Source organism: Chinchilla lanigera, unplaced genomic scaffold (assembly GCF_000276665.1).
Source record: "Chinchilla lanigera isolate Chin_1 unplaced genomic scaffold, ChiLan1.0 scaffold00039, whole genome shotgun sequence".
Lineage (NCBI taxonomy): Eukaryota > Metazoa > Chordata > Mammalia > Rodentia > Chinchillidae > Chinchilla > Chinchilla lanigera.
The window spans coordinates 6693645-6717085 of NW_004955440.1; positions in this window are offsets into that span (position 1 = coordinate 6693645).

Sequence of the window (23441 nt, forward strand, 5' to 3'; positions counted from 1 at the left end):
CCCTCAAGTAGTATTTATGTTTCTCCTCTCTGAGCATCCTTTCTAAGTTTTAAAGCCGATGATATTTCTAGATATCATACATTGACCACTCACAAAATACCAGACATTTTACTTCATTCATTACTTTCATTAGGTCCTATATTCACTCTAGTCTTTCAAATATTTTCTGTTCTAACCATTTCACAACTGTGGTATTATGCTTTTCTGTGCTATCTTTTCAGCATTTTGACAATGTGAAAGTATCATATGATCCTCTAAGAATACTAATTTTGATTTTTTAAATTTCCTTTAGTATTCCTAGTATATTTCTATAGTGAACTTAACATAATGAGTAATCAATAACAATACCTAAAGAACAAAACATTTTAAAAAACTACTCACTGTGAGTATCTAGACTTAAAATTTCTAGAAATTTTCAAACATTGTCTCATTTTATAATATCAGTCAGGTGCTTAATCTTGTAGTAAGATTAAATTTTGTTACTAATTTTAGAATCCCATTAAGTCTTTTCCTAAACACAATTTATTCTCAGATGGCTGTACTCATGTTCATTACAAAATAAATACAGATGGCAGATAAGAATGTGCATTTCTGGGGTTATGCTAACATCAATTAATTGCTACAGTACATCATTGCTTTAAATTTTTACTCTTACCTCATGCTAAGTACTAGTGATAAATATTTTAAGTAAAGGATAATCTCTCCATTAGATTTCCAAAAATGTGCAATAGACTTTCATATTCATGATGAACTTCAGAAATTTGTAAAGAACTCTAGTGAGAAATCACATATTCCCTATAGATAGGAAGATTTTCACCCAAATATCCTGTTCCAAATACCTTAAATCTTGATGAACATTATTAATTTTAGAAAATAAATGGTATATTATTCTAACATGTGAAATTTTCTCACACTTCTCATTCTCCTCCTACTTTTTCTTTTATCAAAAGAACATTTGGTGATGCTGGAAATGGTACCAACACATGCACAGTATGATTTCTGTGTTTCTGTCTCTTTCAATTCAACGAAATCCTGACTTATGGCATGAAGACAGGCTCGTAATTTTCAGGGGAGACAAAAAGTTAAGACTTTTTTGGCTACAGATATGATTGTGCTCAGAAAAGTCATTTATAATTTTTTAAACTATGTTGTAGGTGTCAAAGAAATAATATACTGGATAAGTTAGAAGATGATTTTATTTATGTTACTGAAATAGAATATTCTTTGAAGAGGAATACCTCAAAATAATGACAAAGAAAGGATCTAGTGCTTTTCTGGGAGTGACCTCTCAATCATATTCAAGCTCTAAAGAAGAATAGAAGTGCATCTTTCCTTTGAGCCATTGAGAAAGTGTAAAATGGGTCTTATGTGGAAATATGCAAGGACAGGACAATCCTTTGCCAGTCACCATTAATTGGGGCACAAAACAGCAGGCACACAGAGCTTATGTAAAGTTCAACATTATTACAAGAAATGGGAATGGGAAAATATAAGAAAAAAATAATATACCCAGCTGGAAAGCAAGTCTGACAACTCTGAGGTGGAAAACAAAAGCTCTGAATCTGAATATAGAACCATAAGAACAAATATTATGTCTTGAGGAAAAGATCATTTTAATTGTGTAAATTAGAGACTGTGTAAAATGTGTTTTAATTCCCATACCTTCTTTTTCTCTATCCTTAACTCTCCAATGCTTCATTGGGATGTGGAGTTATGGTTCCCTCACATTGAAAGGCTCCCGAAGTTAGAACTAGAACATTGAAAGGAGACAGCGTATAGGATTCTGAAAATGTCCTTCGAAAGCCAATGTGTTGGAAACTGTTATTAAACTTTCCATAATGAAGACAAAGGAAAACATGAATCTTGCCTTAAAGTGGTAGTAAAGGGTTTAACCTAATTTCTAAAAAGCACAGTGTATACAGTGATCATTCCCCAAGCTCTCCTTCAGGATAGCACTGACGTAAGACAGCACACAGACTTCTACTTCATGTTGGCTTAACCTTGCATTACTTAGCACTACATGCTAATTAGTGAGGCCTCCAGACTGCCAATAAACAGAATTTACCTCACAAATTGGTGGGGTTTGGTTCATCTTTGTGGAAAGCAAATGGGAAATGGACCTCACACTTGAGCACTTATGTAGGTCCACTGTGGGCAATATTCAGTGTTCAAGAGACAGATGACAATTTATCCAAGAGGAAATGTCACGTGTGTTCAGAAGACAGGCTTTGGGATGGTGACGGGGTCATGAAGACTTTAACTTCATTAGTGAACTCATCGGAAGGTGATGGAAACCGAAGGTAGGGCATCACTGAATGAATGACATCATGGAGGCATGGCCTTGGAAACTGTATCTTGTCCCTGGGTCCTTTTCCCTGGCTCTTTGTCCTCTTCGTCTGCTTCTGCTTCCAAGCTGCCATGGGGTGATCCACCATGCTCTCCCGCCATGATCCTCTCCCTTACATCAGGCACGCTCCAATGGATCAAACTGAATGTGAACTGAAACATCTGAAACCTCAAATCAAAGTAACGCTTTCCTTAAGTTCTTTACTTCAGGTATTTTGTCACACCAATGAAAAGCTGACTAAGCCAACATGATATGCATAAGTATGAGAGAATAATTTTATAGTTCATTACGTAATTCTGTAAAGCCCTGTCTCCCAGTGTTACACACACACACACACACACACACACACACAATTAGAGTATCTCCAGAACTATAAGGCCAGCTTTGAGATAGGGCCTTGATGTGTTGCCCAGGCTGGTGTTGGACTCATGGGCTCAAGAGAATTTTTACGTACCATGAAACCCAGCTTTCAATTTATTCTTTATGTTTCTCATCTTCATATCTAACATACTATTGATAAACAAACTGAGCTACTTGTTTCAAAGTAAATTGGTCAGGCATTTAAAATAATAACTGTACCTTATAAACTACTTTTGCTGGAAAAAAACCCCGGTAAGAACAAAAACAACAACAAAGAACATAACACAGAAGGAAACAAGTAAGTGGCAAATGAAGAATTTCTTTTTGTTTGTTTGTTTGTTTTATTTCTGGTATCAGGAATCAGACTCACGACTTTGCGCTTGCCCGGCAGGTGCTTTGCCACTGAGCTAGATCCCCAGCCCCACAATCTCTACCCTTGAAGATAAACTTTAAGGGAGAGCACCGTCTCCTTGATATAATTAAGTTTAACTGCATAATGATGAGAAAAATGATGCTAGTGAGAACATCTCTAGTTCTGCTGATTCCTTTTACTCGGTCATTACCTGAGATATATAACTAATATTTTAATAATACAGGTGATGTGTATTATTATATCAGTCAAGGCTCACTTGAGTAACAGGTTTAATATAATACTGTATAGGTAATGAATATACACTATATATAAAACTCTGTCTCTCTGTGTGTATATATATATACATATATATATGTATATATAAATACACTATATATAAATATACACCATATATAAAACTCTGTCTCTGTGTATGTATATATATATATAAAACCTGCCTGCAAAGTCAGATGTGGAAGAGTGTAAAAGTGCACTGGAGAGATGAATGATCCAGTAGCAAATGTGAAAGACCTGGAGCACACTGCAGAATTCTACTGGAAGCCACAGGTTCTACCCTGGAAGGCTGAAGAGCCTAAACTAGAAGCCTAAAATATCTAGCTGGAAGCCTGAAGTGTCTGCCTTGAAAGGCTGAAGGATTTGCTTTGGAAGCCTGGAGATGGACATCCCAAGGAGATGCTGAAAGCTGGAGACCCTCTGAAGAAACTGAAGCCAGGCTTTCTTCTTCAGTCTCCTTTTTATTAGATTCAGGCTACAAGTCCATTGGCTGGTGCCCCTCACACCAAGGGTAGGTCATCTATCTTCAGTAAATCCCTTCTGCCACACCCAAAAGTAAGCTAATACAATCAGTCAGCATTTCTTACTCAGATTGACACAACAGTCAAGTATCACCATTTTGCTGTGCATTTTGTAAAAAAAAAATACGGTAGAGGGGCTGGGGATTTAGCTCCCTGGCAGAGCACCTGCCTGGCAAGTGCAAGGTCATGAGTTCGATTCCCAGTACCTGAAAAAACTGAAGAAAAAAAAAAACAAAAACGATAGCGTTAGTTCTACTGAAACTGAAGACAGACTGAGTCTCAAAGTAAAAACAAATCTTTGCTTGGTCTGTGTATATCCTATCTCAGTGTATATTTAACATAATCTCAGATTTCAGTTTGTCTCTAAAACGTAGAAAGTAAATTTTCAACAAATTACTTTTCTTATCAATCAATTTTATGATTAATATAAAAGATATTAAATACACAGAAATGTTTTATTGTAGATATATAAAATTATATTTTCTGAAATTTTCAAAATCAGTGACACAAGATTTGCACATTTTAGAAATAACTTATAGTGACCTTTTAGTTGAAATAGTACAAGATTCCAGGTGCAGAATAAATGTAGGCATTTTGAAGCACTCGTGACACTAGCCCACCCAATTCCTATCATGAATCTTTGCTATCTTAACAGGAACGCATGCATTCTCTGTCCAAATTGTATTCATGAAATATACATGTCATCTAATGGATTCAATTTCATTCAGCAAAAGGTGCACAGTTCAAAAAAGTGTGTGAATTTCAAAAAGAAAAAAACAATTGGGCAATAGGAGAGCGAAAGATGTGATAATGAATGATAAGAAAGGCTGAGGGCAACTTCATACAAGAAAATAAAGAAATGAGGTCAGTGAAATAGGAAAGTCGATCACCTCTTTAAGGAGCGGTGGGAGAAGAATTGATCGCTGACATTCACTGGCTAGGAAAGTTTTCAGTGACCTGGTGAGATGGAGCTATAAATGTAATATCTCCTATTACTTGAAGAGTGTGAATGCTGCTATTTATGTCATAGAAGACAAGATACACATTTGATGAAAAAATTATGAACTTCATTCTATATTTTTTTAAGAGAAATGTGTGCTGTAATTTTTGCAAGTAGAAAATACAAGACTGGACGTAAACACAATAAGTAGAAAATTATTACAATATTATTGGCATATAGTTCAGGACTATTGGATCAGCAGCACTGGGAACAGAACAGAAATCACAAAACTTAAAAGCATGGAAAAGATACAACTTCAAGGATTAGGGGGATGAACTGAAGTAAAACAGTGGCGGTGGTTCAAAATTTAGTACCGTGGAAAAGAAACACTGGAAAAGAAGCAAAGGGATCACCTCTGCACTATATTAACAGAGCTGGCAGAATGATTTAATTGAGATATTTAAAAATCTACCATTGTTAATTTCCTATCACCTTATCTGAAATTCTGTATTGCTTTTATTGTTTTTGTGTTGTTTTGTAAGTGTCTGTGTGTTTGTTAACATGTTTTCATTCCTTTATCTGTAAAATAAGAAAAAGTTTTTAAAATTTATCTAGGGATAAATAGTTGAAAACACACATTTAAGAGAACTTACAAGATTAAGAAGTTAAGAGTGGAAGTTGAAGCTGTGAAATTAGATGATACTTTCAAAAGCAGAATGTTAAAAAAATAGGCTGATGTTCAAATATGATTTGAACTAAGAATTTAGCAACAAATAACAAAAGCATCTGTGAATGAAACTTTGAAAGTCATTATACGTGTAAAGATTAAAGAAAAATTAGATCAGTAGAGATTAAGGAAGTAAAAAGTAGAAGATTGGGTTTAATATATTTATGAATTAGTCATAATCATATGAATTTGGAAGCAATCGGTATCTCTAGAGAAAGTGATGTCGTTTGAGCAGAACTGTGGGAAGCCAGGCTGTGTGGCATGGCTGGAAATTGTGAGAAACACTGGCAGAAAACCCTGCTTTGTGATACTCAGTAGAAAAGGGGAAGGAAATCTGCCAGTGGAGTCAGGAGGAAAGATGTTTTGGAAGAATAGAGAAGACACATTCCAGAAGATTTTGTGTCTTGGACCAAATGCATGAAAGGTAACTTAAAGAAAATTTATGAAAGGTAACTTAAAGAAAATTTATGAAAGGTAACTTAAAGAAAATTTAGGATGAGGAAATTTTGTGGCAAGGCCATCTAGAAAAATGCAAGGTATTAGCCAGAAGCAGAGTTGAGAATGCTTAGAAAGTGATATCAAAGACAAGATGCAGAATGGCATGCTTGAAATATAGAAACATTTCATTTCATATTAAATGAAATGATCTAAATTAATGTTATTTTGGGGAAATAATAATATAAATTGCATTGATGGCTCAAACAGCATACAAAAATGGTTACATTTCACGTGTGAAAGAGGGGATGGGAACATTCCTAAAATTCATCTGGAGCTAGAAGTGACCCAGAAGAGCAGAAGTAATCCTGGGCAACAAAGGCAAGGCAGGTGGCATCACAATCCCTGACTTGAAATTATAATACAAAGTTACTGTGATAAAATCAGCATGGCATTGGCAGAAAAAACAGACCCAAAGATCAATGGAACAGACTGAAAGATGCAGACACAACCACAAAGACACTCAGCCACCTTATCTTTGATAAAGGGGCCAAATAGATTCACTGGAAGGAAGATAGCTTCTTTAATAAATAGTGCTAGAAAAACCAGCTTTCCACAGGCTGAAGATGAAAACTAGACCCAAGCGTATCACCATGCAGCAAAATAAAGTCAAAATGACTTAAAGAACTAAATAGTAAAACAGAAACACTAGATCTAATGAAGAGAAAGTAAGTGTCTTGAAGACACAGGGGTAGATAGAGAGTTCATGAACGAAAAACAAACTGCATGGGAAATACACTTCAAACAATCAACAACTGGGATCTCAACAGCTGGAATCTCATCTTATTGAAAAGATTTGCTCCTCAAAAGAAAACACCAATAGAGTGGAAAGAAAACTCACAATTTGGAAAAAAAAAATTTGTAAATTGTCCCTCAGACAAAGGACTTCTATCTAGAACATATAAAGAATTAAAAACAATCAGGCCCCCAAAATTCAGAGATCCAGACCAAAAATAATCATCTAAGGTGAATATACACTTTTCAGATGAAGAAATACAAATGGCAAATAAATACATGAAAAAATGTTCAACATCATTCGTCATTTGAGAAATGCAAATTAAAGCAACACTGAGATTCCATCTCACCCCAGGAAGAATGGCTATCATCAAGAAATCAACCAATAACAAATGCTGGATCGGTTGTGAGGAAAAAGGAACACTTCTCCTCTGTTGGTGGGAGTGTAGACTGGTGCAACTCCTATGGAAATCACTCTGGAGATTCCTCAGTAAACTAGGATTAGAGGTCCCATTCAACCCAGACATTTCCCTTTTGGGTATTTTTCCAGAAGAACTAAAAACAATGATATATGTGTACCCATGTGTATAGCAGCACAATTTGTAATAGCTAAATTGTGGAACCAACCCAAATGCCCACCAACTGAAGAATGGATAAAAAGATGTGGTATATTTATATATAATGGAATATTACTCAGCTATGAAGAAAGATAAACTCAAGGCTTTTATAGGTAAATGGATGCAATTAGAGATCATACTCAAAAGTGAAATAAATCACATGTATAAACATCATATTGTCTCCCTAGTGTAAGAACCTGAGAGAGTAATTAAAATCTAAAAGGTACAGTAGATATTGTGAAAGGGAAAGAAACTGTTCAAAGGAAAGAATGAATGGGATGAGGGAAAAGAGTAAAGAAAGAAGGGAAAAATATGTATATTTGTATACACAAGATAGCTAAGATAATTATACTACTAATTTCCATTGTTTTATGGAAATGCACAGTTAATGTTTAACTGTCTGATCAATCTTAGATGCTTATATTTGTTTATCTGAGTAACCAATTCGAAGATAACAACATGTAATACAACAACCATTGTTAATTTCCCATAACACTTTCTGAAATTCTGTATTGTTTTTATTGTTTATATGCGGTTTTGTTTGTTAATGTTTTGGCTCTTAACCTTAAAAAAAAAAAAAAAAGGGGATGGCGTTTCATATCAGATAATTAGCAAAACTGGTTAATAGCCAGGCTGCCTAGGAAAGACCATTTAGCACATAAATAATCACCATTCCCTAATTTTCTCTTTCCTTCTGTCTTCAAGCATATAGCAGTAAGAAAGGATACAATGGAAATCATACAACAACTTCATCTGAAAGATAAATCCATCAAGGTTCAAAGTGGCAATATAATTACTAATCATTTTTAGATGAGTTTTAAGTGATATATATGTGTATTTTTTATATATATATTTTTTTTTTTTTTTTTTTTTTGTACCAGGAATAGAACTCAGGACCTTGTACTTGCTAGGCAGGCATTTGTGCTGCTGAGCTATATCCCTGGCCCCTCAATTTATATGTGGATTACTCACAAGTAGAATGACAATGGGAAAAAGTCAGTCTCGTACCTGTGATTATATGTTGGGTAATGAGATTGTGATTCCTGTTATATTATTTGGCTCTATAAAATAATGCCAATGATTTGATCGATTTAACACTCACATTAAAATGTTCTAAATTCTTACTTATATGAGTTGTCTATGTCCTTTCATATTATATGAGATTTAGGAAAGCAATTATTTTGCTAATACTGAAAATAACAGAGATACAATTTTGTGAGTCAAACAAAAAGCTTGATTTATGTCTTAGACTCATAAAACAAGACAGGAGAAAAACTAACTGCTAAAGATTTCAGATGTGTCAGACTTGGGGGCCTAATTTTACTACTTCATAGTTGTCTGGATACAGGCAAATTACTAAAATTCAGTTTTCTCAGTTGTGAGGAGGATATAGCAAAAATATCAAACTCACAAAAGCTAGTAAGTATGTAATACATTGTTTGAGTTGAACAGCAATTCATAGCCCATAGTAACGAGTAAGCACTGGTTATTATTAATGCTATTATCTTTTATTAGGTAAGAATTACACTTATAAATGTAACAATTCTTTTGAGATCTGTTACCTTCAATTCTTTTCCTACAAATTAGAAGTTTGTGCCAGGATGCAGGATGCAAGTTTCACAAAGGAAAGAAATTTTTTTTTCTTTTTTTTAAGAATTTTTGTTCATTACTAGGAATGAGGAAGTAAAATGATGCCAAGTATATCAAAGCCTCTTAATAAGTATGTCTGATAAATTCATACAATTTTATTACTCCTTCATGAAAGATGGAATATAATTAGATCAACATACCATTTCTCTCTACTTTATGGTTTTTTTCCTATAAGAAAGGAGTATATTACTTATATTCACAGCTACTTAATTGCTAGGTTTATGTAGGTAGGTAAGTTGTATGCTTACACTAAAATAGAAAATAAAAATGGAAGGACAAGAAGGGAATACTATTTTAATTCTGTGAACAAACATTAAAATAGTTTGGTTGGAGATGTCTTTTCAATATAAAGGAATAGTCACAGGAACGCAGGAAGGTGACATAGAGATGATTCTGACAGAAAAACAGAACACTAGGGCTCCTGTGTGTCTTTGTTATTTGAGAATTAACAAAGGAGCCATTCTGTATTTGAATGTCATTTATGTTAATATCAAGCGCAAACTTTTTAAAAAAATCTTAATAGTGTTCGTACCGACATCATTGCATTTCTCTCCATTACCCAAAGAGAAATATTTTCCATGTAGTAGTTAAGAGAAGAATAAAAAGTCTGGTGTAAATTTTCAGTGATCTGAATTGGTACGTATAGAAATAATTATATTCTATCTAAAGTTTTCATGTATTTGAAATGGAAAAAATTTTCTTATTCAAAATTTTGATGTGACTTTGCATAGTTATGTCCTTGCTATATTTTACTCGTTGCAATAAAAAGATTCAACTGTGATTGGCTGGAAAACTAACTTGGAAAAATTATTTTTTCATCTCCTTCTTTCCCAGCACACCAAAATTCATCTAGATGACAGTTATAAAACTGTTACCATGGTACAGTCCGCTGTATTGCCCTCAGCTATTGAAGTGCCTTACCCTTTCTTCTTAGATTGGTTAAAAAGTAAAGCAATCATTTTATTGAAGAGAAGGCAAAGTTACTAAGAGTGATCAATATTACATGTAGCAATGAAATGAGGTTTTTTTTGGTACCGGGATTCGAACTCATAACCTCAGGCTTGCCAGGCAAGCGCTTATGCCACTGAGCTACCTCCCCAGCATGAAATGAGTCTTGTGAATCTCATTACAACACACAATGAGTTGGCCAATGTGAAACCTTTAGGTGTGGGGTCCAAAGGGACTACATCTCTGAAAGAAATGTGCCTACACATGTATATATCTCCATGTTAAGTGTGTACATAAAGGGAGGGAGAAACAAAATATATGTGCTATAAATCTTACTGCCTCAACTCTTCATTTAATCATGAAGTAGGCAGGACATATTTTCTCCTTTATAAAAAACTTTAGAGATGAGAGTATTTGTTAAAGATAATAGTTAAATCATAACCTAGAAATCAAAGTCCTACTGAATATCAGTACAATTCTTAACTTAGGCTTTCTCCTAAGTTGCTGTGGTAGAGCCACAGGTAGACAGTTGTATGGAAAGGAAATACTGTGTCTTTTCTAGTCTATATAATACCACAATCAATTCCTTTATTAATATAAGCAGTCAATCTTAAGTATTAACGTTTTATTCCTAAATGGATGAAAAGTATATTATTTAAATAAAGTAAAAAAAATTTACAGTAAATAAATTCACCTTTGTTTTAGGTTGGCATCAACATTGATTCTAAACATTTTATTAGTCAGTGTGAAAGAGAAATACAATCCATTGCATAATCCATAGCAGTCAAATTGTAAAAGCAAACAAGTGACTCGATGCAAGCAACATTTTTCATCATGTTGAGTTAAAAGTTTTTCCCCAAGGATATTCATAAAGAACATTGTGAGCAAAGTTCTTATGGTAGATATTCTGTCACAGGAGGTGGTTTATTAAATTCTTTTTCAAAATATACCAGGTATTCATTAGAACAGGATTCATTAGAGCAGATCACCCTGGCAATGTAGGGGAAGTCATGATGTTAGAGGAAGGGTAGAGAGAAGGGCAATACCAAGCCATGACCTCCATATGTGCCAATCTCTCTGAGTTTCTATAAAATCAAGCATGGATTATTTTAAAGTTAAAAAACTGATCCAAATATATAGTGAATGTTTAATTTAAAAACTTTATTATAGTAAGATACTTGGCTATTAATCCACCTTAAAATATTCCCAATCACTTCAGAGACATTTACACTACCATTCTTGTCACTTTTTGAAGCCATTCCAGAAGTTCTCTTTTGTGAGTAACTTTAGGAGATGTGATCAAAAATACAGTGAGTGCAGTAACTGAGTGCCAGTCAGTGGAAAGATGGGCTTTTAGAAACATTACACTTCATCTACATTATTCACAGAATGTGGCATCATGCAACTTCTGTCTCTTCCTCAAATTCAAAATGACCATAATAGATAAACATTTTGAATGGATTCAGTACAGCTAGATAGTTACTACAGCACCACTGAACACTAAAAGCGTGTTTAAAGCAAGGGAAAGTAGTTTGAGAATTAATTATAATATGTCTTTTACTACAATAATATTTGAAAAACATTTAAACGTCCACCATGTTTTTAGATTGTACTTTGTATCTCCGGGCATCCACGGACTGTGGCAACCCAGGGCAAGTCTTCATAAATACTGCTTCTCTCCATTCCATGAAAATTTCCTAGTTATTGAGCAGCAGTAAGCTCTAGGCTGTGTCCCTCTCATACTTGTACAGTGTGTTATTCAACAGATAAAATTTGATCATCAAGCACTTGTTTTTCTGGTTGTGTCTATTAAGTCTCTTTTAAACTTTTTCCTTGTTTACCCCTCTGTATTAGAGGAGAGAGAAGCAATCCTGTTATGGTTTATGTCTGGATGTCCCCCCCAAAGCTTCATCTGGTCATGAGGGGGGGCGCATTTTGAAGGTAGTTCAATCTACAGTTTGTGATTAGGGTGTGAGTGCTACACCCCCACTAAGGCAGGTAGCCTGCATGCAGTATAAGCGAGGAAAAGAGGCTTGCTCCTTCCTCTTTGCTCTTGCTGCTTTTGCTGTCTTCTGTCATCATGAACTGTTGCCCCTTTGCCATGTCACTCTGCTTTGGAACCAGCTGACTGTGGGCAGAAATCCCCACAAACTGTAAGCTAATAAAACTTTCCTTTCCTAACTTTGGGTGTTGGATATTTTGTCTCAGCAATGAGAAAAGTAACTAAGACAAATTCCCTGCAAGATTTCCTAAGTCAAAGTAACTCTAAAATATGAGCAATGAGAAACTCATTTCAAGGTAGTTTACTACAGTCTTCCTTTTTGGTCCCTGTATATTTTCTGCTAAAAAGAGAGGAAGGGGTAGGTGGCAATGCAGGAAGTCATAATATAGTCATCAATCACCCTACTGGAATTGCGCCAAAGCCCCCATCTTCATGAACTTCTGAAAGGGTGCTGACTCTACACTGGCCATTCACCATCTGGTCCAATCCACCCAATAGTTTCCACATGGATCAAACAAAGGAAAGATCACTGTAATTCCTCCAATGATATCTACATGACCACTTATTCTGCCATGTGGCTTTGTCCCTTATAATTGGTGTGACCTGCAAGAGGAAAGTCACATAGAACTTTCATTATCATGTGTGGAATTAGTTCAGTTCCATCATTGGAATTAAGAAATCATATATTTAAAGTGCTAATTGATGAGGGGATATAGAAAAGGATGCCTTTGATATCCATCATATAATCATATCAGATTTGTCTAAAAAGGCACATTGTAGATATTTAAGAAACTGAAATGTTTCTTTCATAATTTTTACAGGTAGTCTACGGGATGGGTTTTCCTTGTACAATTCACCTAGGATCTGTGTGTGTGTGTGTGTGTGTGTGTGTGTTTGTGTGTGTGTGAGAGAGAGAGAGCGAGGGAGAGAGAGAGAGAAAGGGTAGGATGAGGGAGTTGAAAGGAAGAATGAAATGAGCACACTTATCCTTCTTGCTTTTTTCTAGAAATTCTGAAATCCATTACACATATCCAGAGACAAAATGTATCTTGTTTCCTGATTTCTATAATTGAAAAGATAAACAAATTCTCAGGCTTTTTATTCTTTTCTTATCAAATACTGAAAGGAGTGGTATAAAGCTGAATCATTGCAAGGTTTCTGAGCCTTTGATTTTTTCAGATGCCTGCTATAAGTGCTCAAAGAATATTTAAGAATACATGAATAAAAAGCAGCTCTCCTTTTAGAAAGATTTAATGCTTTTTTTAACTTATTACTACTATTTTTATTAGGAAATGTTAGCACTGAATCTGGCATGAGAATGAAAGAGAAATAGAAAGTGATGACCAGAGGATGATTGTTAGTAGAAAAACAATAACAATAATTTAGCATGCGGTATCACTGTTGATGATACAATACTGGGCTAGAGTGAAGGAAATAGTCTTATCTCTAAAAAGATGAAGAGATCTTCTACTCTGGATCATGTGCTTCAAAGTTGAAGTCTCTACAAATGATGGCAGGATTGTGGACCAAGGAAGACATTTATCCCATTGATTGAAGGGGAAGACAGAGCTATATCAGAACTACAAAGGGTTAACTGGTAAAATACGATGACATGTAGTAACAGAGACTGTAGAGAAACATCATGAAGTTTTAGGTTAAGGTGAAGTTATTAATAAGGCAGAGGACACAGTTCTTAACTTTAAAAAATAGCAAAGAGAGACAAGATTTCATTGTTATTGGAACAGTCTTCTAGACAGGAGTTTGAGGGGTTTGGGAATATGACAGGTGGATCAGGTAAACCCTAGGGTGGAGCCATTTTCTGGCCAGCTCCTGCAGTAGAGGGCATGAGTTATTCCCTGTATATTTACTGGGCCCATCCATTTTTACAATTAATTAATGAAAGGTATTTTATAAAAGTATCATCATCATAACCACCTTCTTAGCAAGACTAACACTTGATATGCATAGTACAGAGGAGGAAGAATTTTAAAATATTTTTTGCATGAAATAATCCAATAATTCCTACAACAGTGACTTTTGCCACTTGATACTACAATCTTCATTCGGCTTTGAGGTAATTTTGGGTTTGAGGTTAAGGCTGTCAGCAGCTGGAACATGACAAATCTAAAATTCTCGTCCAGGTTTTTCTGGCTTCAAAACTAATGATCTTCCCAACCTTTCCAAATTGATTTTTATTTTATGGCTGGAATCAAATTCTAATGAAATCCATTTGTCACATTACTCTGGTAGGTCTCAAAGTGTTGTCGCTGAACCACTCCTGTCCGTTTTACCTGTGAACATGTTAAAAAAACAAATTCTATGTTTACCCCGGGCCTACCAGGTAAGAGAGAGTCACAGAGTGGGATCCTGAAATCTGCATTTTGAAGAAGTCCTCGGATTCCCATGCATGTTAAATTTGGAGAGCTAGTGCATTTCTCATTAGTCCTTCTGGGATGAACAGAACACATTATTAAGCTTCTCTTTTGTGTTTGTAAATAGGATTTGAGCATTTGTTCATGTGGAAGCACCATGATTTCTCCTGTAGTTTTTTTTAAACTAAGCAAAGATGATTTATTTGAAGGTAAAGGAAAAAAGAGAAGAGAGAGGTGATAGCTGCTGTAGGAAGAGGGTGGATTTGAAAGTGAAATACTCTAATTTCTCCTACAATTCTAAATTTTTACAACCAGTTTAAGACTTTGTTTGGAAAATGGTTCTTACCTTTTGTATATGTGTTCGACCAACCCCGAGCCTCAAAAACCTATCCAAGCAGGGGTCAGGCCTTAAAGAATCAGAAGCTGACTACATCTTTTGCAAGTCTGCCAGGTCTTTCTCATGATATTCATTCTTTGACCTCTATTTCTAAGTTATTTTTCTTTTCATGCCTCTAAAGACTTAGATCTGTTTCTAGGTTGTTTTCTGCCTACAGGAAAGGTACATCCAAGCTACAGTTTATTTCAGCAGAGAGCCTCAGGAAATCTGAACAGAGAAAGGTCATCGCGTCATTACCTTCTATCAGATATTGGTGTGCTGATATGAAAGTTTAGGCAGTAACTTGATAAGCCCTGATATTACTGGCAAACACTCTCCAGTAGATAGCAGTGAACAAATTTATTCTATGAAATAACTTTACTGAAATAAGGTTTTAAAGTTCGTGACCTGACTGACCAAACACTTAAAAAAATATACTACCTAGCATATGATGAACAAATAATGTGAGCTGATTAAATGAATGCTTTTCCAGATTCCAGAACCCAGATTGTATTCTGAAAAGTAAAAGGCATAAATTAATACATCCTGTGATCTCAGGTTGACATGGTGAGCTAATCAATGTTTTGAGTAGTACACATATTTAAAAAGCTATTGTTAACCAAAAATAATTTTTAACAGTCAATGCTTAATAACTTCTTTCTTGATGATAACAATTCAGAATTTTAAGAAAATGTTCACTTTATGTAGAGGTGGATATTCTAAGAATTATGGTGAACTACTACATTCTAGAATTTCTGCTTATTGCTTCTAGTTTATGTTATTCACATAGGTACAAAAATTCAGCGCTAGTGGGCGTAGTGACACACGCCTGTCATCCCAGCACTCTGAAGGCTGAGGAAATAGGATTGTGGAAAGCTCAAGACCAGCCTGGGGTACAAAGTGAGTTCAAAGCAAGCCTGAACTGTAGAGTGAGACCTTGTCTCAAAAAAGACAAGACAAAAAAAATTCAGTACTAGTATACTCTGCACATATTCAGAGTTTGAATATAATATAATATGTAGTATACAGTATGTAGAAAGAGTATGTAGTATGTAGTCTGGAGTTAGGTCTTTTGATTTTCCCAAAATTAACTAGAATAATGAAAATAAATATGCCTGTTGACAATAGTTGCATGTTTACTATAGTCTCTTTATTCTAGGAAATAAGTGTTTTGTGCATAAAGTAAAACAATAGAAAGCAGCTATGTGCACAAGGGTGTGATTTATACTTCACCCTATGTTTCTTCTGGAAAGTTCATTATATTTTTGCTTGAAATTTCTTTAAATTAAAAATGCACTGTATATATATGATAGCTTAGGCTTCCTACAAAGACCCCAGTTTGAAGAAAGTATCATTTCTCCACATACAACATGAGGAATAGTGTACAAAACCCTCGTTACACAGCCAATAGTATCAAGAATCAACAAGTAGGCACATAGCAAATTAAAAAGCTTTAGCGTAGCAAAAGAAATAACTGATAGAGTAAATGGGACAACCAACAGAATGAGTTTCTATCAGTTATTTTTCAGACAATGACTAATATCTGGGATGTATAAGAAACTAAAAAAAATTAGAACCCCCAAAATAAAAGACTGACCTAAAATATGAGCAAGTGAAATGAATAGACACTTCACAGAAGTGTGGAAAGAATGAAGAAGTTCTTCAAGAAAAGAAATTTGAAGCAAAATGCAACTGTATAGCCTTATTAATAACCTACATTTTCATAAGCTCAGTCCCAAGGATGCAAAATATATTGAGACACAAGTCATTTTCAGTCAGTGATACCCGACCTTCCCTAAAGATTCTCTATCTCTATCACCTTTTCAAATTCCCAAACCTTGTCTCTAACCTCCACCTTGAATGGGCACTAAAAACACTGAGAAACTAGAAAAAAGAACAGCAGCAATACTTTGAATATCAATGATGATAACATGCAAAAAAAGGTTATCATAATAATATACACAAGTGTGAATTTATTATTTTGTCTCACTCCTTTTTAAGCAGCTCCTAAGTTTTGGTTTGAGAATGCCAAAAAAGAGACCTGATTGGAAAGAACATGTGAATCTCAGAAATGGACATAAACTAAACAGTGAAATCAGAAGTAATCATTATACACATATGTAACTATTGGGTTGGAATTCATTTAAAGAGATACACTTGTAAATGGAGCTCCCATGGGAATCAAGTTTTTAAAACTCACTTGTGCAATATTGCCTAAGTTCAATAGGATTCCAAACTTCCACGCTAGAGTAGAAAGCATGATGTAACATCTAATTAACAACTGCAGCTGTTTAATCTTTGAATTTCTTAGTCAATTGAGATTTTATTTTTATATGTTAAATTTGGGATTTCATTTGACCATATGATAGAGTATTTATTTAAATTTCAGGAGGGTACTGGCTAACTTCAGTGAGGCATAAATAACTATGGATTCCTTTACAAATCATTTTCACTAATAGTTTATCCACATTCTTTGTATCAACTATGAGGCTTGAGTGGATATCAACAAATGCATGACCTTTAACCTAATCAATCATCCAGGTTTCTTTCTTGATTAGTAACTCCTTTTTTATAGTCCCTATTGTACTTCCTTGTCTTCATTATTGATGCAAATTTTATTGGGAATTCCATATGGTTTCTCATTAATCACAGACCAATTCTGTACAACATTGAGCTTTTACAGGACACACACCACTGTAAAAATTAAACTCACTGAAAAGTGAGACTGAGTGTAGACTGCATTTCACTGGAGAACAGTTGGATGAATGAACACTGAATTAGAGTTTGCATAGAAAAAATAGCGTAATTATATCGTCAGTTCTTAGAAATAAAATTATAACTATGTAGTTTATGTAGACAAGATGTTTTCAGGCAGATTTTGTAACCATTCAGTTATGGCATCCACTGCTACTTTTACTCCATGTTTTAGTTACTTTTCTCTCATTGCTGAGACAAAATACCTGATTCCCAGAATTAAGGAAGGAAAGGTATATTTTGCTCACAGTTTGTGGAAGTTTCAGTCTATAATCAGCTGGCTCCAAGGCAGAGTGGCACATGGCAGACGGCAACAGGTCATGGCATCAGAAGACAGCAAAACAACAAGAGCAAAAAAAGAGCAGCAGCAAGCAGCCTCTTTCCTTCCCTTACATGAACCAATGATACTCACACCCATGAATCAATGATAAACTCTAAAGCCCGCTCCATGACTGCATGAGGCTTGGAGGGGAGGGATATCCAGACACAAACCATAACACTCTGTCAATTAAAGGAATGTCTACTCCTCAAGACTCAGATACCTTACAATTCTGGGTAGCCCCCTGCTCACATGAGCTCACAGTGATTCTTCTCAATGATAAACTGTAGCATCACTCTCTGAATCACAGAGCAAAATAGGATTTACGTGTTTCTAGGTATGCAGTCCTATTTAATCAACAGAATTATAATAACTTCAGTGACAGAAGTTAGACCTTTTGTTTTTTCATATTCCTTGAGGTGTTTAACTCAAGTGTTTGCCAGGAAAATGTTTTTTTGAATAATTCATTGAAACAAATTACTTAACTTTGGTAACTGGATATCCCATGATCAGAGAGAAATAAGACCCCAAAGAAGAAAACGAGATTTGTTTGCTAACAGAATTGCACAAACAATTGGAGTCAATTCAGATCAATGAACATTTATTATGCAGGCCGCTGCAGGCCATATTGATCTCCCTCTTCTCTGAACTTCTGAGCATTCTAGTCTCTAGTATTCAACAGTTCGTCTGTTCAAGTACTCTCCTCTATGGTGAATACTATTCTGTGTAAGGTGGTTTTATTTCTTCTTTAGGTTGTATTAAGTTGAATCTAATATTAATTACTTATATCCAATCATTTTGATCTACATGAATTGCAACATGTGTTTCTACATAAAATACACTTTAAAGGAATCATATCTATATCCTAATTTACCAACCCATTTGCAGTTTAGTAAACAATTGCCAATTGCTCATTTAATTGAGTCATGAACAAATCAGGGGTCAAAGAGTCTTAGAAATGATGAGTATGACAAGTTACTTAAATGATTTAGTATATTATATAATAAACATTTCATGACTTTATATATTTAAAAGATACTTTTAACTGTATAAAGTAATAAAGGTGCTTATAATGCCTCTATATCTTCACACAGGAATTAATTTTCCTAAAAGTGAAGAAAATACAGCAAAGATTTTTATTCTTACTTAAAAATGAGAACACTTGGGATCCTGTACAAGGAAATGAGTACATATTTTATTGGACAAAATGCAGAATCTACTTATATTCCAGAATTTTCAATTGTAGGAAGCCTGCCATCTGAGCCAAACAAGTCAGTGAACAAATTCCTTACAACATATGGTCTGTTCAGTGTTCAATGATTTTCTGGAGGAGAGATTCCACTGCTCATGACAATAACCTATTTCAGTGTCTAATTTCTCTGGCCATCAAGAAATTGTCTATATGTCTAACAGAAATGTCTTAGTCGGATTTCAGTTCATTTTTCTCCTTAGTTAACCTTGTATAAAGCTGTGTCACTCTTGATCAGCAGTTTCTTCCTTTTCCTTTGCTGCCTAGATGGTTAGAAAATTTAAGAATTGCCATCTAGTTAACAAGCAGTAAGGAACCTGACTGCACCATCTGTGTTCATTTAATATCTGCTTTAAAGAAGTCTTAGTTTAAGAGGAGGAAAATGTGGCATTATTTCAAAGTGATAGAAAAGAAAAATACTTGTGTAGTGACAGGTTCAAAATGCTGGTCTGAGGAAGAACTGTTATTATAATTAGTGTCAGTGATGATAGACAACTTTTGAAACACTCTGGCTACTGAATAGCTGTCAAACACAGGCTCAAATACCTGTAGTTCTCAAATACATAATTCTACCCTCATGAGTACTTTGATTTCCTCTCGGAAACCTGTCAAGCAAACGCCACTTGTTTCCTTCCTTTCTTCCTTCTTTCCTCTCTTTCTGCCCAACATGACATATTCTGAAGACACAGCTTGAGACCCTTTTCTTCCACACAGTCACTTCTTTCTTCTCTGATCTGCTCTAGCAATTGTAATTTAAATTTCATAATCTATGAGAGCTGCAGTTAGTCTATTTTAATTGATTCATATTATTTATACTCCTGTTTCGAGATATGTTATAAAATTATGTAGAGTAACAATGTACACTAATTAATAATCCTTGCCAAAAATGTTTTTATCTTATCTATCTAAAGGCAAAACCAAGTACTAAATGTCATGTCTTATAAAGTAGACATATCATTGGCCATTCAGACTCTATTTTGAAACAAGCCAGGCTTTCTCTAAACACTGTCTCCTGGCCTCTCCTAACCCAACATTTTGAGAGACTCATTTTTCTAATTATAGAAAAATGACCATTATATGCTATATATGTTACAATAAGTTTGACAGCAAGCAATGGAAAAACATTTGAATCTTTAAATCCTAGCCTAACCATGCATGCATAAATCCCTACTTTAATTATTACTTTAACCAAAATTTGTAAGGGAGTCTATATGATAGCTACCAAAGGGCAGAGATACACTATAGTGAAACAGTTAGGAGGAAGACTTCCTGACCTGAACCATGGAGATCAGCTCCTTACATAGTATAATCTTCATTCAGCCTGTTCCTTAATCATTCTGACCCTGACTTGTCTCCTTTCTAAAATGAGGGTAGTAATTATGCTTAGATCACAAGGTTGTACTAAGAATAAATAATTTAACATATATTATGAAATAAGATAGTACCTGTTACTTAGTAAACACTATGTTGAGTATTAAGTATTATATATATTAATAATTCTATGATATTACTAAATTATTATACTATTATTGAATATTTTATGGTAAAACATTTTATACTAACCTTAAAAGATTCGTCATATGCCCCATGGGGCTGTTATAAAAGCCACAACAGGGACATCAGGTAAAGAGTGTCTGGGTTAACAAAGAAATCAAAGGGAACTTCATAGAAAGAGGGATAATTGTGACTTTTGAAGGAGGAACAGGAGTTTTCCTTATGTCAACAAAAGGAAGCAATTTCTAGGCAGAGGAAACATTCACTGGAATTCTACTAGAGACAATGCATATGGTATAAACAGACCATTGTCTTGTAGTCTTTGCTTTATGAAAGGTTACTTTTAGAGAAGATGAGACACAAGACAACCATAGCAACAGATAAAAATGTAATGAATTTCACCTGCACGTTGATAACTGTAGTTACATCTGGCCTTTATTATCATTTAATCTTACAATGATTCTACAATTTAGAGAATTCTTCACTGCTGCAATTAAAGAAACTGGAGTACTGGGAGGGGAAATATTCAAAGTTCTGAGAGTAGCGGATGCTGGAATGAGATTTTCCACAGAAATTCTTCTGTCCAATTTGTTAAACTAGCCTGGCAATAAGTTATGCTCACCTATAGTGGGACATTAGCCTCTACTGAAGACCATTGATATGTTAATTGAACCAAAGACTGTGGAAAGTTTTGGGTAGGTGTGAATGACACAGTCCTCAAGAGTAGTATTTTGAAAAAGGCAAACAAAACTGATAATTATTTTACTCAAAGTATATTTCTCTTAAATAAAATATCTTTAAAGTGGTTACTTTATCATACAATACATACATTCAAGGATAAGGCAAAGTATGTAGATAAACAGGTAGTTTGATATAAATAGGGACATCAAAAAATTACATCCAAAATGGTAATTATTTATAGAATATCCATTTACCTGTTATTTATTGAATTATTGTCTAAAATTGTTTTTTGACAGTTATCAAAATAAAACATTAGTAAACATTAATCATTGCAGTAAAAATTAATAGTTATGTCTGCATTGTCTCCTTTATGGATTCTTACAGACTGTCTAGGCAGAGCAACAAATGATATTTTTGTTTCAAAAAAGGAAGTGGAGGAAATTTGGAGAAACAGGTTTGCCTTTTTTTTACAAATCACCTCAATGTTCGTGTCCTTTTCTTTAAAGAAGTGTGGTCCATTTTGCTTGGTTTGCATTTTCTCTGTTTTTGTATCCATCCATGTACTGATTTTTGGCTCCTGTTCCACTGAAGCTCATGGTTTTCTGACTGTTTTTCCTATCCATCAACAGGAGGCCAGGTCCTTGTACAGAAAACTAAGTGGGGACACTAACCCACTCATCCAGTATTTCAGACAAATGCATTTACAAATCTAAGCCATCCATATAATTGGTTCTTTTTTCCACTTTACTTATAGTATCTGTCTTACCAGCACTGTCAGTCGTATTCCAAGTGAAGTGACATTTATGCCCAAGAATGTTCTCTCCATTCAAACAATCAATTTAACTGACATCTTTTCCCCCTGACTTGAGTGGTCAGCGGGAGTGACAGATTTGTTACTTCGGAGCCTTACAGAAATAGCCTTCAAATTTATCTCATAAAAGTGTCTCCTCAGCTAGTTTGGGCGAAACTCTGATGTTTACGAACCCTGCGCAGTTATTAAAGAGCCTCTGTGAATGAATGGCAGAGCTGCTTTAAAACAATTACAAGCATTTAAAAAGTAATTACCAGAGAATTTGAATGCAAACAAAATATGTATTCTGACTACCGTGAGCAACTCTGTACAAACATTTCTCCCTCTCCCCTTCATAGATGTGGCTATCCGTTTCACAGAAGATTTAATTACAAATTTGTCTTCCTTATCTTCTGGTCCCACACTGCTGCTAGTAAAAAACAGAAATAATGCAGGCAGTAGTGGCACAGCGTTAGAGTGGAGAGAAGTAGAAAATAAAGATTTATGGTTGGGAGGGATTTATTTTTAAACTAGAAGTGCAGGTTATGTTGTACCACTCAACCTAAAAACTGTATGTTTTATAATTTATCTGTAATTAACACAATATGAGAGAGAAAGTTGATACTTCATAATATAAAGTTTTCTTTTATTGCTCTGTAAGAAATACCCTTCTTTTATCTGAATGACATTTTGAATTTTTCTTTTGTTTTCTTTTTTTAATTGTCATTTTTTTCTTGTATTAAGTTGGGTAGAACATATTTAGGTATATACCCTTATAAACAGAGGCATGCATATACATAAATAAATCAATATATTTTATTTATTTGTTAGTTAATCTTAAATTGTATAGTTAATACTTATTTTTGTAGAACATAAGTTAAAATATAGGATATTATTTACTTATCAAATTCATATAGACATCATTCTCCAAAACAGTACCTTCTCCTCACATGTGGCTATTAAGCACTTAAAATGTAGTAAATATGAACTGAGATGCACTATAAGTATAAAATATTCAGTGGATATCAAGACTTACAAAAATCTCTTTAGATTTTTTATATTGATTACCTGTTAAAATGATAATATTTTGTATATTGGGTCAATATTTATTTTATGTAAGTATTAAAATTAATTTCAATAGTTTACTTTTACTTTTCCAAAGTGATGGCTACAATACTTAACATTCTCAGTGTGTCTTGTGTTATATTTCTATGTGGCAGTAGCAGTCCAGGTAGGGAAGGCACCAATCTGTACTGGCATTGAGGGAAAGGTAGACTCATTCTGGAGGATTTGGATCTCAGTGAAGAGAGAGAGATTGGAATTTAGGGGAGGAATGAAACGGATTACTGACTGTAATCATAATTAGTTCTGGACTTAGGGGGCACAAAAGTCCACAGTGATGAATACTAAAAAAATTC